The sequence below is a fragment of the Pelecanus crispus genome, chromosome 7, assembly GCF_030463565.1.
Source record: "Pelecanus crispus isolate bPelCri1 chromosome 7, bPelCri1.pri, whole genome shotgun sequence".
In the NCBI taxonomy this organism is placed as follows: Eukaryota; Metazoa; Chordata; class Aves; order Pelecaniformes; family Pelecanidae; genus Pelecanus; species Pelecanus crispus.
In genome coordinates, this window is record NC_134649.1 from 28,619,088 (window position 1) to 28,635,861 (window position 16,774).

A 16,774-nucleotide genomic window follows, 5' to 3' on the forward strand; every position below is an offset into this window, starting at 1 on the left:
CGCCGCCTCCTCTCCGCCGCCGGGGCCAGCGTCCCTGCCGCGGGGCCGCCCTGTGTCCGCCGCGGGGCCCGGGCGGGGGCTCCCGCCTCGAGAGGAGAGGTTGCGCGGCGGCCCGAACCCGGGAGCGGGGAAGGTGCCAAAAAGCCCGGGGCGGGGTGGGGGCTGGGGGGGGGTGTCTGAGGCCCGTCGCGGCTGCGGCCGGTCAGGTGGGAGGGGAGGGGTGTCGTGGCCACCGCCTGTCAGTGCCAGCACGAAGCCCCGGGGCCGGAGCCGCCCCCCGGGAGGCTGGCGGGGGGGATGCGCGGCCGAGGCGGGTGTGCCCCGAGGCTGGGGCCCCGCACCGCCCGGCCCGGCCCGGTGCTGTGGCGGCCAGCGGGCGCGATGAGCAACGGGCATCAGAAGCGAGCACCTGGAATGGTGCCCTGATCGGGGGCGGGGGGGGAGGGGGTGATATGGCCAGCGGTGGCTCCGCTTGCCCGGCGTCCTCGGGTCTCCGCTGCGCTGCTGGCAGCTTTGTCCCTCCTGTGCTTCCAGCGGGGACTCCCTAAACTTTCTGTTACTTTGATCTACTGTCTTCTGAACCGAGAACGGAAAATGCGTTAGCATAACTGAATGCATTCTTGCCTAGGCGTTCTCTAGTTTGAGCTGCTTGCTTGCTTATTTTTCGACTTAGATTCAGTTTAAAAAAAGGCATTTGAAAACTGGAGTAAGACTCTTTAGTTTCCCAATTTCTTTTGAACTGTTACAACTTGTATAAATGGTGTTACTCTAGAGCTAGGGCTTGAAGATTGTGCTGCTTCGGGACTCTTTTTATCTACAGTCTAAATGTACACGCAAATAACCTGCCCGTGCTAACAGCAGCATGTCTCTTGTCCATTGTTTGTCTTGCCTACGTCAGGCTAAATAATTCGTGTAGATCTTTTTTCCTTCTTAGCCTTTAAGTGACATCCATAAATACAGAGACCTTACCTGGGACAATGAGACCTCAAAACCAGTTGTAGTGGAATTGCTACAGCACAGTGTGCATTCCAGATGCAATTGTACACAAAACAAGACGGGTCTGTAATGGAGTAAAACTAAGATTCTTCAAAAACTGAAGCCAACTTAAAATACCTGAAAACAGTTTTGTACAAAAGGCTTTAAAAGTGTCTTTTGTTTTAATGCTTCTGAAAAAACTCGGCTCTAAATATTGCCTAAAGGATCACTACATTGGGTAAAACTAGGATATAATTTGAATGGATATGCTTATCCTTTAGGACATGTCTACAGTGTTGGTGCAGGAGAGAAGACTGAGTTGGTGAATGTGAGAGTTAATTTCAGGCAGTTCAGTTAAATCTGTTCTGTGGACACCCATTCAGAATGGAAGTGGCTTTAATTTAGTTTGTCTTAATGAATATTTTCTGTAGGTAAACCCTAAGGCTACAATTAATCATAAAAAAGGTATGGATCTGTATATATGTTTGTGAAATGGATGACTGATTAATATGGTAAGCAATTAAATCTTAGATTATTAAATCAGATGTGAAGTAGCTTACTTGGGTTGGAGCAGTGGTGCTTTCAGAAATCTGGAATGTGTTTTTCATATGGTTTGCCATACTTAATATCTTCAGGACTGGACAACTTATTGTGCAACACTGCTGACTAACCTGCTTTGAAAGAAAATCTGCAAGTAGCAGAGAAAATACCTATTTTTTTCCAAAGAAGATATAAAACTTTATTTTTTTCAGTTGAATGCCTTTGTTGTGGACATAAAATTTTCCATGTTTTATTCTTTAACAACAACAAAGTCTATTCAAATTACATATGAAGTTACTGCTGTCTCAGGGCCTGAACTTACTACAGCTTATTAAAATAACTCTTATTTTATAAACCACAAACATGACCCACGGAAATCATTGGTCAGCATTTCTTGGTATGCTAAATCAGCACTAGTTTCTTGTGGGACATATACTCCCCTCCTCCCCCCAGTTTGTTTATTTGGCTCCTTCACTGTTGGGAAACCAGGACTTGAGGAAAAAAAACAAGTTTCCCATGTTTTCTGTCATTGAAAACAAATTAAGTTGAGATGATGAGAGCTGTTGGTTCTAAAACTTTTGTAGGAGATGGGAACCAGCAGCTGTTAGTTCAAATTACTATGTATAAATAAGTCTAAAAATCAGTTAGTTTCAAATGCAGGAGTTGTGCTGATAAATTCACTTTTGTGTTATGGATACAGAATGTTTAAATTATTTTTACATTCCTAATAAAGTTACGAGAGCAAATGAACTAACAAAGTCTAGTTCAGTACAGGTTTGTATTTGGGTCTCTGGCCATCTCTGCTGCAAACATAGTGTCTTTTCCATGGCACCTTCAGTCGTTCCCTTTGCCACACTTTTGTAATACCTCTAGCACCCCTTGCTTCCCCATCTTCGATATTGCCTTACTTAAACACCCTCCAGATTTTTTCTCCTCCTCTTCTCCCTCTATTCTTATGTTGCCTGTCTACCTTCTTGGCCTGCCAGCTAGGCAAGAGGGAGGGTTTTCTCTTGGTTTGGTTTTGTCACGTGGTGATGTGCTGCTGCAGCTGGCACACCAAAGGTTTGTGCTGTGGTGCCCAGGCTGATGAAGAGGCCAGGAGAGCGAAGGATTCTTTGCCACTTTGGCTTCCTATTTCCATGGGAATTTCAATTTCGTATTCTTGATGCCTCTACCTAACTGTTTAGTTGATATAAGCTAATATGTCCAAGATCTGCTGGAGGAGAGGCAGAATGACAGCTGGGTGGCATGATCATGTAAGACCAGTTGCCTAAGAAACAAGGATAACATGTTTTTGTGCAGTTGAATTTCCAAAACTGGCCTGCAAATGCAGCTTGAAACAAATGAATAGTTGAAAACGATGATTGTTTTGTAAGAAGTTCCTGGACCATCTTCTAACTTAAAAATGCAGAAATCTAAAGGCTGTGTAACTGTGTAAAGAGAAATAGAAGTCAGCATTCTATTTCTCGTAAAAACATCAAATTGCATAAGTCAAAATCATCTTTATTTGGGGAAGTAACAAAAAGAGTCAAAGCAAGATTAAAACTTGTAATTTAACTAAAATTTCAAGCATGGTAATTTAAGCATGATTTCAGTAAGTTTCACACAAGTTTAATTTGTAAATGAGCAGATATGGTTACATTGTACCAGTTTTGAATGATTTTGTGTAATTGCTTATGCAAAACCCTTCAGTATTTTCTGATATGAAATATATCCATTGTGTATTGAATAAGGTTGTGGAAGCATTTTGTCAACTCTAGAAATCAATTGAAAGAGGAGTTGATATAACACTAAGAAATCGGGTAAAAACGCTAGCTTTATGACAAATTAACAAGGTATTTTAGCAATGTGCATGCGTTAGCTCATGAGTTTTGAGACAGCATGAAGTAGATACAACTTATTTTGCATGGGTAATCCAGATACGTATTTAGTGATGTTCCTGGTTTTTCTGAACAGAAAGTCTTGTTTGGACAAAGTTCTGTGAACAAGTCTCAGTGCTCTGTTGGCTCTTGCTGCTTACACTATTTTTTTGTAAACAATGATTTTGCTTTGAAAAGCAGCTGGTGCACGTTTATTCCTTTAGTGACTTGAATATTGTGTTTGTACTATAAATGTCATCTGTTTCACACAAAGTTGATTTTATTGCAGCAGTGTATACTGACTGACCTTTTACAGTTTAATAGAATATGGTCATCTTGTGTACTGAAATGCTGTAATGCATGCAGTAGACGAGGATAAACAGAGTGCTGTTCTTGAGTCATTTGTAAATGAGTAAAGCATTTTCTTGGTAGACTTCAGAGCTAAGAATTATAACTGATAATTAACAAATAGAATGTTTACATAAGTGAGTATTCTTTTTTCAGCGTTTTAATTCAATCACATTGACTGTGTCACACACATATTTTTCCAGAGGTTTTTGCTTGCTTATGGGCAATGACAAGCTTTTTAGAGCTAAGATTTTAATGTAGAAAAACTCTGGATTCGTGTAGAACAATACGGTGGCAAATGCAGGTCACTGGATTTGTTTGCAGTTGCAGGTGTGTCTGTGTTCTGCCATTTCTCCTATGCATGTTCCAAGCGTATCCTGCACGCTTGCATAAATGAAGCAGAGCAGTAGCACAGTTACATCAAAGCTGATTTCGTTTTAACTTCAAGCAAAAGAGTTTTAGAATTGCCTTGCAAATCATCTGTGCATGTGGTGAGTGTGTAAGTGACTCTATCTTGTTTTCTTTGCACTATCTGAAAATCTGCAAATGGGACCTGTATCTCCAGCTCTTCTGATATAGGCCCCTTTTTATGTTGTTATTGTTCTCGGTTTCATTGCTCTGTGGAATCATTTCACTTGCTGTGTTGTGGCTCTCTGCAGATGTTGAGTTGATTATGGTAGTGCTGCCTGTTTTCTCTTACTACTGCATTACATTGCTTCATTTCAGATTTCAGCTTACGTTGCATGCTTGCTATTGGTTTGACCCTAAAATACTTCATTTCTGACAAACAGCTGACAAAAGGGTGTTAATTAATATTGCATTCCAATTGAAATACGTAGTATCGGTTAAGAGCAGTTGAGACATCTTGTATATTTTTAGTTCACAAGCTAGAGAGAGGTTGCTTCACTAACTTGCAGCTGGGTGTGGCATGGGGTTAACCATATTAATTTGAGCTGGCTCAGAGGTTTAGACTTTGAAAAATGGCTCAGAGCCCCCATTATAGTCTTCTGTTACATAAATTTTTTTTTTGCTATAGAACAAGCTAGGGTTTTGAAAATGAGCGTTTTAGGAACACCTAGCTGGAGGAGAGACTAGCAAGAGAGAGATGCAAGGTAGCGCGCAAATAGAAGAAAGATGTCTTTAATGCCTTTGTACCTTTGTAGGGCTAACATTTAGGTATATATTGAGAAACTTTAATATATGACTAATCTTCCTTTTTATTTTTCTGTGATGTCTTTTATTTTGCTGGTCATCTGCTTCAAGTATATGTCCTGGTCAACTCTGTTGGTAATTTGAGCTAGTTTTTGCATATTCCACTTTCTTGTTCTATTCTCAATCATTTAACAGTGCTTGCTCAAAGTCTGGTCATGCTTTCAATATTTTCTAGAGTGGTCTTTTCGGTCTATTAGCGTACCACAAAAGGCACTGCTCTCTACTGTCTTACTAGCTGTGGAGGAGATGAAGTGTGTCTCCCCCACTGTGACTGCTTGTTGGACAAACAAGTAAATTATCACCCTTTTTGCTTTATTCTATAATTTTCCCTGTGTAGATGAAACTACATGTGAGATTTTACATGAGCATTTCCTGGTGAAACTGAAGGAAGCATAGTGAAACTGATAAAGTTATGTGTACTCCCTTTCATTTGCATGGAATTGTTACAGAAATGTGGGAGCACAGAGGGGTAGTCCTGCAAAGTAATAGAGCAAATGTAGGGAGGACCATTAGACTGGAAGCTTCAATGGTGGCAATGTTGCTGGGAAGGAAAAATACTAGTTAATAATATTCTAACAATTTTTAAAAATTCCTAATTTATTTCTACCCCCAAAAATGCTAGTTACATTATTCCCAAATGATTATCATAGAAAATAAAGTATTTTTATAAATTTGTTGTAGAAGAAAAAGCAAGGTAGATTTTAATTCCACTTGATGTGGAGATGGAAGAGCCTGCAGTTACTTCCCTAGCTTCCAGCTGAAAAGGTGTATTTGATATATACTAATTACTTTTTTTTTAAACTTTGTTTTAGAAACTTTGTTCTAAGTTTCACTGAAAGTTTATCATATTTATGACATAGAATCTGAAGTTGGAGTCATATCCTATAAAACGTTTTTTTAGATTTCCAGAAGTTCAGAATTTACCTAGCAATTATTAATGCCAAGATTAATGTCAGGTAAATATTTTCCTTATTTTGAATAATTTCTGATAGAATTTTAATTCCTTCAGGTTTAATCTATTTCATAATCCCATTAAAATAGCTTTTTTAAAAATCAGTTCTTTATTTAGGCACATCTTTGTTGTAATTTTATGAGGTTTTTTTGTAAAACCTGTCTTGTAAAACTTATGCGTTAAGAATGGCAAATGTGTCTAAACTCCGTCTGCTTTTGAATTTGCATGAGACCTATGTATATTTCTTCATATAGGCACACAGTACTGGTGCCACTGTGTGCAAATAAAAAACATATTTTTGATTATGGCAGCACTTTCAAACTTACGGAGAGTTAAATATGTTGATGATCATTCAGTTTTTCTTAGACTGAGGGAAGAAATGTAACTCTGCAAGCCAAGTGACATCCTGCTTTTTTTATAGCTTGCTTTTCCCTCCCTATCTCCCTCTCCAATAACTTTTGAAAGCCATGTCCAATCAATACCAGTCTGTAGGCATGAGCAGGCAGAAACCTGTTTGTGGTGTTGAAGATGGGAGGATACTGGTTTCCCTTGTACCTAATTAGAAAGCTAAGCAATTTCAGTCATCTGTAAGTCAAGCTGCTGGCTAAGGAGCATGGATTTCTTCTAGCAAAACAACATTTCTGTCTCCATTCGATCACTGATCTAGCAGTTTTAAATGTTCGTGTTGTGACAGTTGTTATCTTTATGTGGAAGCATGGAAGAAAACCTATCTAGAGTTCAGGTGCTGGGGAGTGTTTGTTCCAGGGTGGTTGGAATTGAGTGGGTGCATTTGCAGAAACGGGCCAAAATGGGTTCGTGGAGGATGGCACATGTGCGGCTGTGAGAGAATGTAGTAAGTTAAGTAGCTTCCAAGAGTGTGTTGCAGCCAAAAGAAACAACAAAGTGTGCAAGCCTCTAATTTTATGCTGACATTTAACAAAAAATAAACCGTATTCTGAATTACATCATTCATCTATGTTAAATGCTTTAGAAGCAAGTATAAAGCTTACGCAGGCAATAATAGCATGCTGAAACAAAGTGTTCATGTCAGAGTGATACAGTGGATTGATTTCAGCTGAAAGTGAGTTCCAGAGCTTACTCGTAGATTTCTCAAACCTTTTAAGTTGACTGTGTAACTTGTTCACTGGCAATCAAGAGGTTATAAAAAGAGAGCCAGCTGATGTTGCAATCTAAGCACTGGCCATATAGTGGAAAGACTCTCCTTTGGCATGTTCACTAGTGCTATTTTTACCTATTCCAGTAAGATCTGCCCTTGTGATGTTAAATTACAGGACAGTACCTGGAATTATTTTGTTTTACAGAAGTGCTGTATGCTCTGAAGAAAATTTTCAATAAAATTATTAGCAGATTGAGACTAAAAGTGGCTTACACTTGTAAATATTTTTTTCTTCTGTCACCACAAATAATACTGCCACTGTAACTGTAAGATACTCTTTCACTTTTGCTTGCATATTTTATGTCTGGCAGAGGGTTTTTTTAATTTTGGTTTCCTTTGTATATTGAGTGTTTTGTCTTTCTGAGTTTCTCATGTGGAGACTTTAAATAGGCAATGTGATTTTTAAACACCGGGAATTAACAGTGTAGCCCAAGAATAAGTATAGTAGGAAGTTTTTGTCATAACTTCTAAAAAGCCTAGCTGGTTTTGATTAAAGTTTAAGTTGACGGTTTCTTCACACAATAGAAAATGAATTAAAATATTTTTTTCTGGGAATAGATTTTCAGGACTGCCAGTGACAGAGTACTGTATCTGCCAAACTGATTGTAATGAAAACTGGAGGAAACAGCAAGAATGCCATAACACTATAACACTGGGGTTCAGTTGTAGAAGTATCACATATAGGATATCACATATGCAGATGTATGACTGTCTGAATCACAGTGCTGAGATGTCTAATGTTTGTGATTACCTAACCTTAATTACAGTATTGTCCAGGTATATTTCCTAAAACCATCAGCATCTAGTTCAAAAGTGACTTGACAACACTGAAACACAAACCTATCATTTCAAAAGTCTGTTTGTTTCAAACTCTTGTTCTGGCTATTTGTGCAATTAGGTGTATATTTGTACCAGAATTTCTAATTTCTCAAAAGCAATGGTTTGACACTGAAGTATGATCAGTGATCAACTTGTGCGAGTTCAGCGTTGCGCTTACAGAACATCTGCTTCCCTTGCTCCTTCTCTTGCACTGTGGAGCGTCTCAGGTGGAAATCCTGCAAGTAGGCAAACTTCCTCCAGTATAGAGTCATTTTCTTCTCCTTTGGCTTTGCCATTGTCTTAGGTGAACAATTCTACTTCTCAGGTTTAATTGAATCCCACATCTGCAATAACAGCTGGTATTTTTGTCAACTTGCTTCTTAAACCTTCCCAGTTCTGTTAGCAAATGTTCTTACTGATTTTTGTTTTTCATGTCTCTCTTGCCTGTCAAGAAAAGTACATGATTTTCACTCCTTTGCAGCTCTTACTTTAGTTGCAGGTAGAAATATTGTACCTGCTGCTTCTTTAACCCATCACACTTGTTTTATGCTATGCCTTCTCTTTGTGATTTGTGTATGAGATTACTTTTTTTTTCCAGCTGATATTACAATAAAAATGCTTTAGGTTTTCAGTCTATAAAACCTCTTTCCCTTCCCATTGGTTTTCTCCCCTTTTTCATCTAACATTATCCATCATACTGACTGGATTCATTTTCTCAAAATTTGTCCCAGACTCTTTTCAGCTCAGTTTTTAGCTCTTGTTTTCCTCAGGAACTGGCCTTTACAAATCTCTTGACCTCTTACCTAAATGTGAGGATCATAACTGTATCCTTGTTTTTATCAGTTTGCTAATTGTCAACCTAGCTACTTTTAAAAAACAAAAACCCAACACTTCTCATACCTATATTGGTTCCTATGAGGATGTCTTTCTCTGGTCCTCTGCTTACTCTTATGGTTCTTGCCGTGTTTTTGATCTTCCCTGTTTTTCTCTGCTTCTGCCCCCCCTCCCATACTTTGTGGTCACATCACTTTCCACACCTTATTCCTCAGTAATGTAATCTGTTAAAAATAAACAAACAATACCTCCTCCACCTTGATTCAGTGTGGATTATTTCCTAAATATGTCGTTACTGCTGGCAGGTTGTCTTCTGTTAGAACTAAAGGTCTCAGCTTTTCCTCTGATGCGCAAAAGACAGCATTCCTTCCTCCCTTCTCTCCAGTCTCCCTGCTTATCTTTTTCCGTGGTGGAAACCGTATTCACAGTACTTTGTGTGTCACACTCCTAAATGTTTGTTGTAGAGGGGTATGCAAATTAGTAAGCAGGGTAAATGTATAGTTCAGACTGTAAGTAGGTTTTAGTTTTAAAATTACTAAGCAGCTCAAGGTGGAGATTCCAAAGCATTCTTCTGGTTTCTTTTTAGTCTTTGGGAGTTTGCGGTCTTCGGTAAAATCATTGCAGCTTGCTTTTTTTTCCCTTCCTACCTGTTCTATCCAGGAGAGAGACTACTTCTAACCAAAAGTGAGCTAGCAATATAAGATCTCTTCTTGAATTTTTTTTATGTGTACTTTCTTGTATTGCATATAAAGAAAGACTTGAGGAAGCTGGGACTGTTCAGCCTGATGAAGAGAAAGTTTTGCAGGGAATCTTGATGTGTATAAATACACTGATGGGAGGGGAATGAAGAGGAGTACACCAGACTTCTCACTAGTGCCCAGTGACAGCACAAGGGGAGGTGAGCACAAATTAAAACACGTGAATCTCCAACTGAACACGAGAAAACACTTTTTTTACTGTGAGGGTGGTCAAACACTGGAACAGGTTGCACAGAGAGGCTGTGGAGTGTGTATTTGTGGAGATGCTCAAAACCCAGCTGATGTGGTCCTGGGCAGCATGCTGTGGCTGACCCTGCTTGAGCAAGGGTTTGAACTAAATGATCTTAAGAGGTTGCTTCCAGCCTCAATGACTCTGTGTTGCATCTTTGCCTTCTCTAATAATCTCTGCATGGGTTTGTTCTAGGAATTGCTAATTAGGATGGAAACTTTGGGTAAGAAAGCATTTTACCATTTACTATCTAGTGAGTATTTTTGTATATTTGACTTATGCTTCTTTCTTTAACTAATCTGAGCTTCCAATCTTTTAATCAATACTTTTTCAGCTTCCCTAGGAATTCTTGCTCTTACAGTTAGTGCTTATATGCCAGATACAGATAGTCTTCAGAGGCTTAGATTCTTACTACTTTCTTTTTTTGTTTGTTTTGGAGCCAAGATTTGTCATAACATTTGTGAGTCAGCAAGGTGCTTTTGTGTGTAAGTAAGGGGACTGATGTCTGAGAAGAAAGTATTCAACTCATCGTTAATTTTTACTTTAGTGAGTTTTTAGTTGTAAGAGGTCTTCATTATGTTCTTGAATAAGAATGAGATTATGTTAAGCTGGGATAGCATTTGGTTGTCATGCAGCCTGGCCTTACACAGTGCATCTCATTACACTGAAATGTTGCATAAAATAATGAAAGGCTAGAAGGCCCTGAAAACTCTATCAGTAGAAGGATGACATGTTAACTCTACTATTGGCGTAATTCACAAAATAATTTTTTTTATTAATTTGCTATGTTGTGCATGTGTATAAGTTTGTCTATTAAAATAGTAAATATCTTCTGGTTTTGTGTTACCTTCCACAGATGATGTACTTCATCCTTTTGTCATAGGACTTCATTCGCTTAAAGGAAAACTAAGGGTATAAATAACTTTCTCGGGTTATCTTTCCTTTCCTCTTTACCCTGCCCCATTCTTTCTTCCATGGTCCCTGCTGGGTCTTTCCTGGGGGAAGGGAGACTTACCACAACTGAGCTCTGTGTTTGTATTCCTTCACTGCTACTAAAATTTGCTTTTTGTTTTTTTGAGAAATTCCACAAAATTGATACGAGGCCTGCAGTTGTTTCAGTGTTTGCTTTATCAGAAGTGTATGTTTAACTTCAGCTCCTACTTTAGTCAGTCTGCATGGATATTTACTTTGCAGTGGGAAAACCCTTCCTTGGTTTAGAACTTAAGATCTTGATATTTGCCTGTCTTCTCCAAATAGCATTTGCCTTCCCACACAACTACAGATCTGTTGTGAATAATGAAGACCTAATGTAAATCATGTCTGTGACATTATCTTACAACTAATGGTTGGGGGTTTTCTTACAACTAATGGTTGGGTGTTTTTTTTTTTTTTCTCTTTTCTGAGATTGTACCTCTGAAACAAAAAGTCTGTTATGGCACTTTGGCTTGGGTGGGTTTATTTATTTAACAGAACTGTAATTTCATGGATGTATTTTGTAAGATAATGTGAGATAGAGTTAAGACGGAGCGTGATTTATTTTTGGAGGCACTCAAGACAGTAAGTGTTTGACGTAGTCTAAGTAATTTTGCTTGTATACAATGTGTAATTTCTAATACATTCCGTTTTTATTTGCCATTTTATGCAGGCTTCTTTACAAGTACCAGTGCATAGGAAACAATAAAATAACGTTAGTAGAGCTGTCCAGGCAGTTTGTAACTAAAATACTCAAGTAGTATCATGTTAGATTTAGTTCGTATTGCAGAAACATATGTTCAGCTATTCCCAGGTGCACTTTATTATAAAATATAGGGGAGAATCACTTCTTCTGTCTTCTCACAGAAAAATATCTCAAGGCCTCTTCCAGACCTTTCTTGGTGCTATTGCCCCTATTCCCTGCTGCCCTGCCTGCCCTGATCTGTGTACATTGTTTCCATGTCCAGGCTCTTAGAATTGCAGAATTGGCCTCCCAATGGCACTGCTGGTTCTGGCACAGAGCCCACATTTAATAAACTAAAATTACTAGTTTAAAGCTGCCCTGAGTGAATGCAGAGAACACCTAACTCTTGAATTAGGTCCATCACTGCATTGTATTCTGTCTAACTGTATAGATAATCTAGCATTGTCTGGTATTTTGCAATGGTATTTTAACAGTAACTGTGGTATGTCTGAACTGTACAGTTAGCCTGCGTAACTAGCAGCTCCCAAGAGTTACTTGAATAACTCGGGCTAATCTCAGGCTGTGTTCCTTTTCAGCAAAACTGAGGTTGGTTTAAAGACTGGTATGTTCTCAGTGGTGGTGTCCTCAGTGTTACTTCATTTACTACGTGCAACTGAGGGAGGACAGAGCCAGTAAGTAATTCTTTGTGCTGAGGTTCTCAGTCACTTTTGTTTAATCCTTGAAAACTTGTGTGGGAAGGGCATTTAGTGGATTGCTGACATTTCACTAACTTTTTTATCCTTGCTGTAAAGTGGATGAGTTCCAGGCAACTGTAAACACAGTTTGGGGCTTTCATCCGTGCTTGAAACAATTCAAGCATGATCAAGTTCAGAATGCAAATAGGCACGTGTCTGAGAATGTATGTACAGTTGATAGAAAGACTTGGGGAAAAAAAATGCTTGTCCAAAATGGCTTTCCTGTGTAATGTCAATACACATGTAAACTCATAGCCCCACTTCTGCGATGCAAGGTCTGCTTTAAAGATCTATCTTTCTAAATCTTTCTTTGGAGGATTCTGCTGTGAAAAATTTAACATTATGGTGAAGAAACAAGAAGTCTAAGCGTGACAAGAGTGCCATATAATGTGATTCTGATACAATCAAATGCAAGAAAACAGCGTTCAGTATGCTTTTTATTTCTAGAAATGCATTTGAATTTACCAAATTGAAAAATGGGTATGCCTTAAATATCACTTCAGCTTTAATAGTCTTCATAATGTTAAGAGAACATATTTAAAACATTGAGTGACCACCTCTCAATATTTATCATTTTTGATTGTAAGATAAAAACTATACATTATTACACTAAAAAGAAAAAAAAAAAAAAGGTTTTATTCCATGACACTGTGTTCTGGTGCTTTGTTAGCAAAACTCATACAAAATGTATGTGCAAAATTTGTGTACTTTCCTTGCTTGCCTTTTGCTTTCAGAGATGTTTTAGTAGCCATTTTATAAACTTTTTTGTGAATCTGTATAAATCCAGCAGCAGTACTTAACTAAAATTTAAAAAAGTTCTGATTGAGTGCTTGGAAACACCTGCTGAATTTTTCTTTTTACCTGGGGTTGTTTTTTTTGCTTTGGGAAAGGGAAGGATTTGGATTTTATATGCCTTTGTGCTCTTTTAGATACAAGCAGAGTGTTCAGTGCTTCTGTTTCTCTAATGAAAGAACTCAGGTTTTGTAGGGAAACTTACAGAGCTCCACGTTTGAACTTGATAGAAATTTAATGTGAAAAGAAATGAGTGACTAACACAGGAATGAACTCCTAAAAATTGGTTAGGAAAAATTGGAGCCGTTCTAATCAACAGAGGAGAGCAGGCACAGAGCAGCCAAAGGTACAGATAGTTTTGGTGACAAATACCTACTAACCAGAGCCCAAAGTACAGCCAAGTAGTATGGCTTGGTTTATGCTTACAAACCAAAGTTTTACTCTGAAAATTACTCTTAAATATAGAAAGGTATTAATCTTGCAAAGGATCGATCAGTCTGAAGGTGTGTCAGACTGAGAGTTGTATTCCTTGTGCCCTCCTTACTGTAGAGCCCAGTTGGAAAACTAATGTTACTTTTTTCTTTACATACTTTAAGGTTGCATCAGCAGCATAATGGCTGAAGTAGTAACTAAGAAATGAATGGTTCAGAGAAATAGAGAAAAAGGTGAGAAAAGATACTTCCAAGATCAGAACAACTGAAGCAGAAATCTTATGTAATCTTTCAGTGTTGGTTTTTGTGGTTGGTGTCGTGTCCCCCATCGTAGTCACTGCCCCTGCTTCCCCCCCCTCCCTGAACAATAACATTTCCTCCTGTTAATTTTTAGCGGGTTTTTTTTCTCAGTTCTATTAGGGGGGAGCTTGCTTTTTGGCATCGATCTCTTAAAATGAAGGACATTCGAAGGAAAAACCCCAACCTTGTAGATGCATGAGAAATCCACTTGGGTTGTTAGACTGATCCTAAGTCATGTCCTGCACTTATGTTTACATTGATCACAGCTTTATTTATTAATATAGGAATGGGTCCATATTTACCTTCTACTGCTATGAAAAGCTACTTTTAAAAAATACTGCTATATATCTGTATATCACAATAGATTCTTGTTTGGTGTGGGTTTCTATTTTTTCCCCTGACAACTGGTCACCCATGCAATATTAAATCAATTGAGAATTACTGTGCAGGAGGGGAACAGAGGGAAGACCACAGTTAAATGTATTATTGATCTTTTTGTGTCAGAGGGGAAAACTTTTCTTATAAGCAACTTTTAAAGCCTATATTTTCTAACAAAAGTGTTCATTTTGAAATGGATTCTGGGTTTTGTTCTATGGTGTTTAGCCTTTGTATATGTATTTCATTAAGCATGAGTGTGACTGTTAATTGTTCATGTAGAAAAAAAAATGGCAGCATGTGTGTGTTGGGAGGGGGAAGTGTATTTACATTTTCTTTAAAAGCTTTTGGTGTTTGTTTCAGAAATAAAGGAAAGGGCAAGGCACCTAAAGTCTGTACTGAGACGAATTTAGCTTTGTATCCTGCGAACTTTCATGCTTCATCATTACCAGTTTCAGCATTCCTTAGGGAGATAGACTGAAATTTTTAACAGTTCAGACTGTGGAAAAAGTTAAAGTAACTTAAAGTATCTTTTAGGTACCAGTGAATGATACGAGTGTGTGATCTGAGTGGATATGAGTGAATGATCTCTAGGAATTTGTAACTGTCAGGTGTGCACATTGCATAGGTATTTTGTGCATTTGGTTTTAATGCTTGATCAAATGACTATCAAAATCTGTGATCTATGCAAAAAGTACTAATTAAAAGCGCAATCTTGGTCATAGTGTGCGGTATACCTGTGGGAGGTGGAGGAATAGGATGAGATTTTCTTTTTTTCTGCTCAAATTGAATGTTTAATGTGAAACAAGTCAGTATTGGTTTCCTAGCAGTACTGGATCTACAAGAGGACTGATATGCTCATACTTTAGCATCTTAAAATATTCATTGAATGCTGCTGTTTCAGTTTTTCAGTTGTAGACAGGCTGTTTGAAGTAATGGTCATGAAAGTGAAGAGTTGCAGAAAGAAAAATTTGAGAAAGATGCATAAAAACATTCAGCTGGCAATGGATTATTTTAGCATGGTGTAAACATAAATCTAATATCTGGTAATGATTATGTTTTGGAAACATACTTGTAACTCATTTAAAGGAAGAAAAACTAGTTTTTCTGGAATAGACAAACTAAGAATTTATGAAGCCATCATTGTAAACTCTTTCCTCCTTTATTTTAAATTAAATTTCTCTTTAGAGCATATCATAGAATCATGGAATCGTTTCAGTTGGAAAAGACCTTTAAGATCATCCAGTCCAACCATTAGACATCTTTTTACTGGAGTGAATTGGTGTTGATCTTGGGAGAGTTGGAGAAAATGATTTTAGTTTCAGTAAAAATGGCTTTCATCAAATATTGGTTGGAGCAAAAGATCTAAAATGAATAAACAAATCAATGCTAGGGCACAGGTTACAGGACACTGAAAGGTAAGCTATGCTGCGCACATCTCATCTGTTAAGGTGGCCAGAAATGCAACTAGCCTGTGTCCTGTGAAATAGCGTGTCTGTTGTCTTGTGCAACCAGAAATCATGTGTGTATGTGCAATATTATGTTGTGTGATTACACATATATATATATTTTTTTTTTTGTCAGTTCAAAGCTGATCAAGTAGTTGCCATGCTAATTCTCTTACGTCGTACCTACGTATGCAGTGAGCTGTTTGAGTTCAAAGTGGATGTTTTTGCATATACTCATACAATTTTTTTAAGCTAGCTTTCTTTACACTAGAGGGCAGGGGAAAGGTGTAAATCATTCATAAATTACTTCTTAAGAAGTAGCTTTTATGACTGTCTCTATCCTTCCATGATAATAATTTGAAATAAGGGTAGTGACTAGGTTTGAGAGGTGAACATGTCCGGTGGCTGCCCATGCAGTATCAGAATTCAGGTATTCATGGCTAGACTCTTCCTGGCCTGGGTGAGGATCTGAGGAGCTGGAGCCTCCTATCATCCCACATGAGGGTTGCCTCTGAACAGCTGCAAGAGTCAGCAGCAGGACAATTGATTACTGCTATTTCTTCAACAATCTGCACCTTACCGACTGTATGCCCTTGTACCATGGATACCCAGAGCAGGTTTAGCAACTTTTTATCACCGATTCCCTGTCTCTCCCCAGGAGACTGTGAATATCTTTTAAACTTCCCTTTCTTCTCCCTTACCCCTCTACCCTCAGGCCACTTGCAGGTCTTTGTCCACTCCAGGCCAGATGTGAGCCAAGTTCTCATCTTCTCCCTTCAGTGGTGGCTCCTTCTTGAAGTGTGTGAGTAGAACCCGTAGCCTTCAGTTTAGGCAGGAAGGAGAGCTGAGGATGGCATGTTTTAAATTTGCCTGCTGAGGTGAGGAAGTACTTTCATTTTCTAGAAAAAGAACTCTTGACGTCTGTGAGTCAACCCAAGGGACGCAGTCATCAGCTGCAGCCAAAAAGATGGCAAAAATGCACTGATGAAGCATGGTGGCAAGAGAGAGCAGGCCATTGCTGGAAGAGAGGATTATGCCAAACATACACAGTCCTGGGAATATCCAGCACTTACTTGAGGCAAAGATCCTAGGAAAGAGAAGGATGCAAATGCATAATCAAAGATACAACTGACGTTTGTATTGTACAGAAGGCTGATAGTGGTTGCTGTCTTTATATTTTTTCTCACTGTGTGTACAACAACCTCAAAATGTGTTTCTGTGATCTTCTCTAGTAGGCTATTCTACAGTACGCAGTAGGCCTTTCATATTCAGACAAGAGAACACCTTTAGAGCAGGGAAGTACCTTTTTTGGT

At 38.6% G+C, this 16,774-nt stretch overlaps 1 protein-coding gene across 3 annotated transcripts in view; it reads left to right on the forward strand.

Annotated features, from left to right (window-relative positions):
- Positions 1-16,774, forward strand: part of RAF1 (Raf-1 proto-oncogene, serine/threonine kinase) — a 45,894-nt gene that overhangs the window by 471 nt on the left and 28,649 nt on the right. The window lies entirely within an intron of this gene.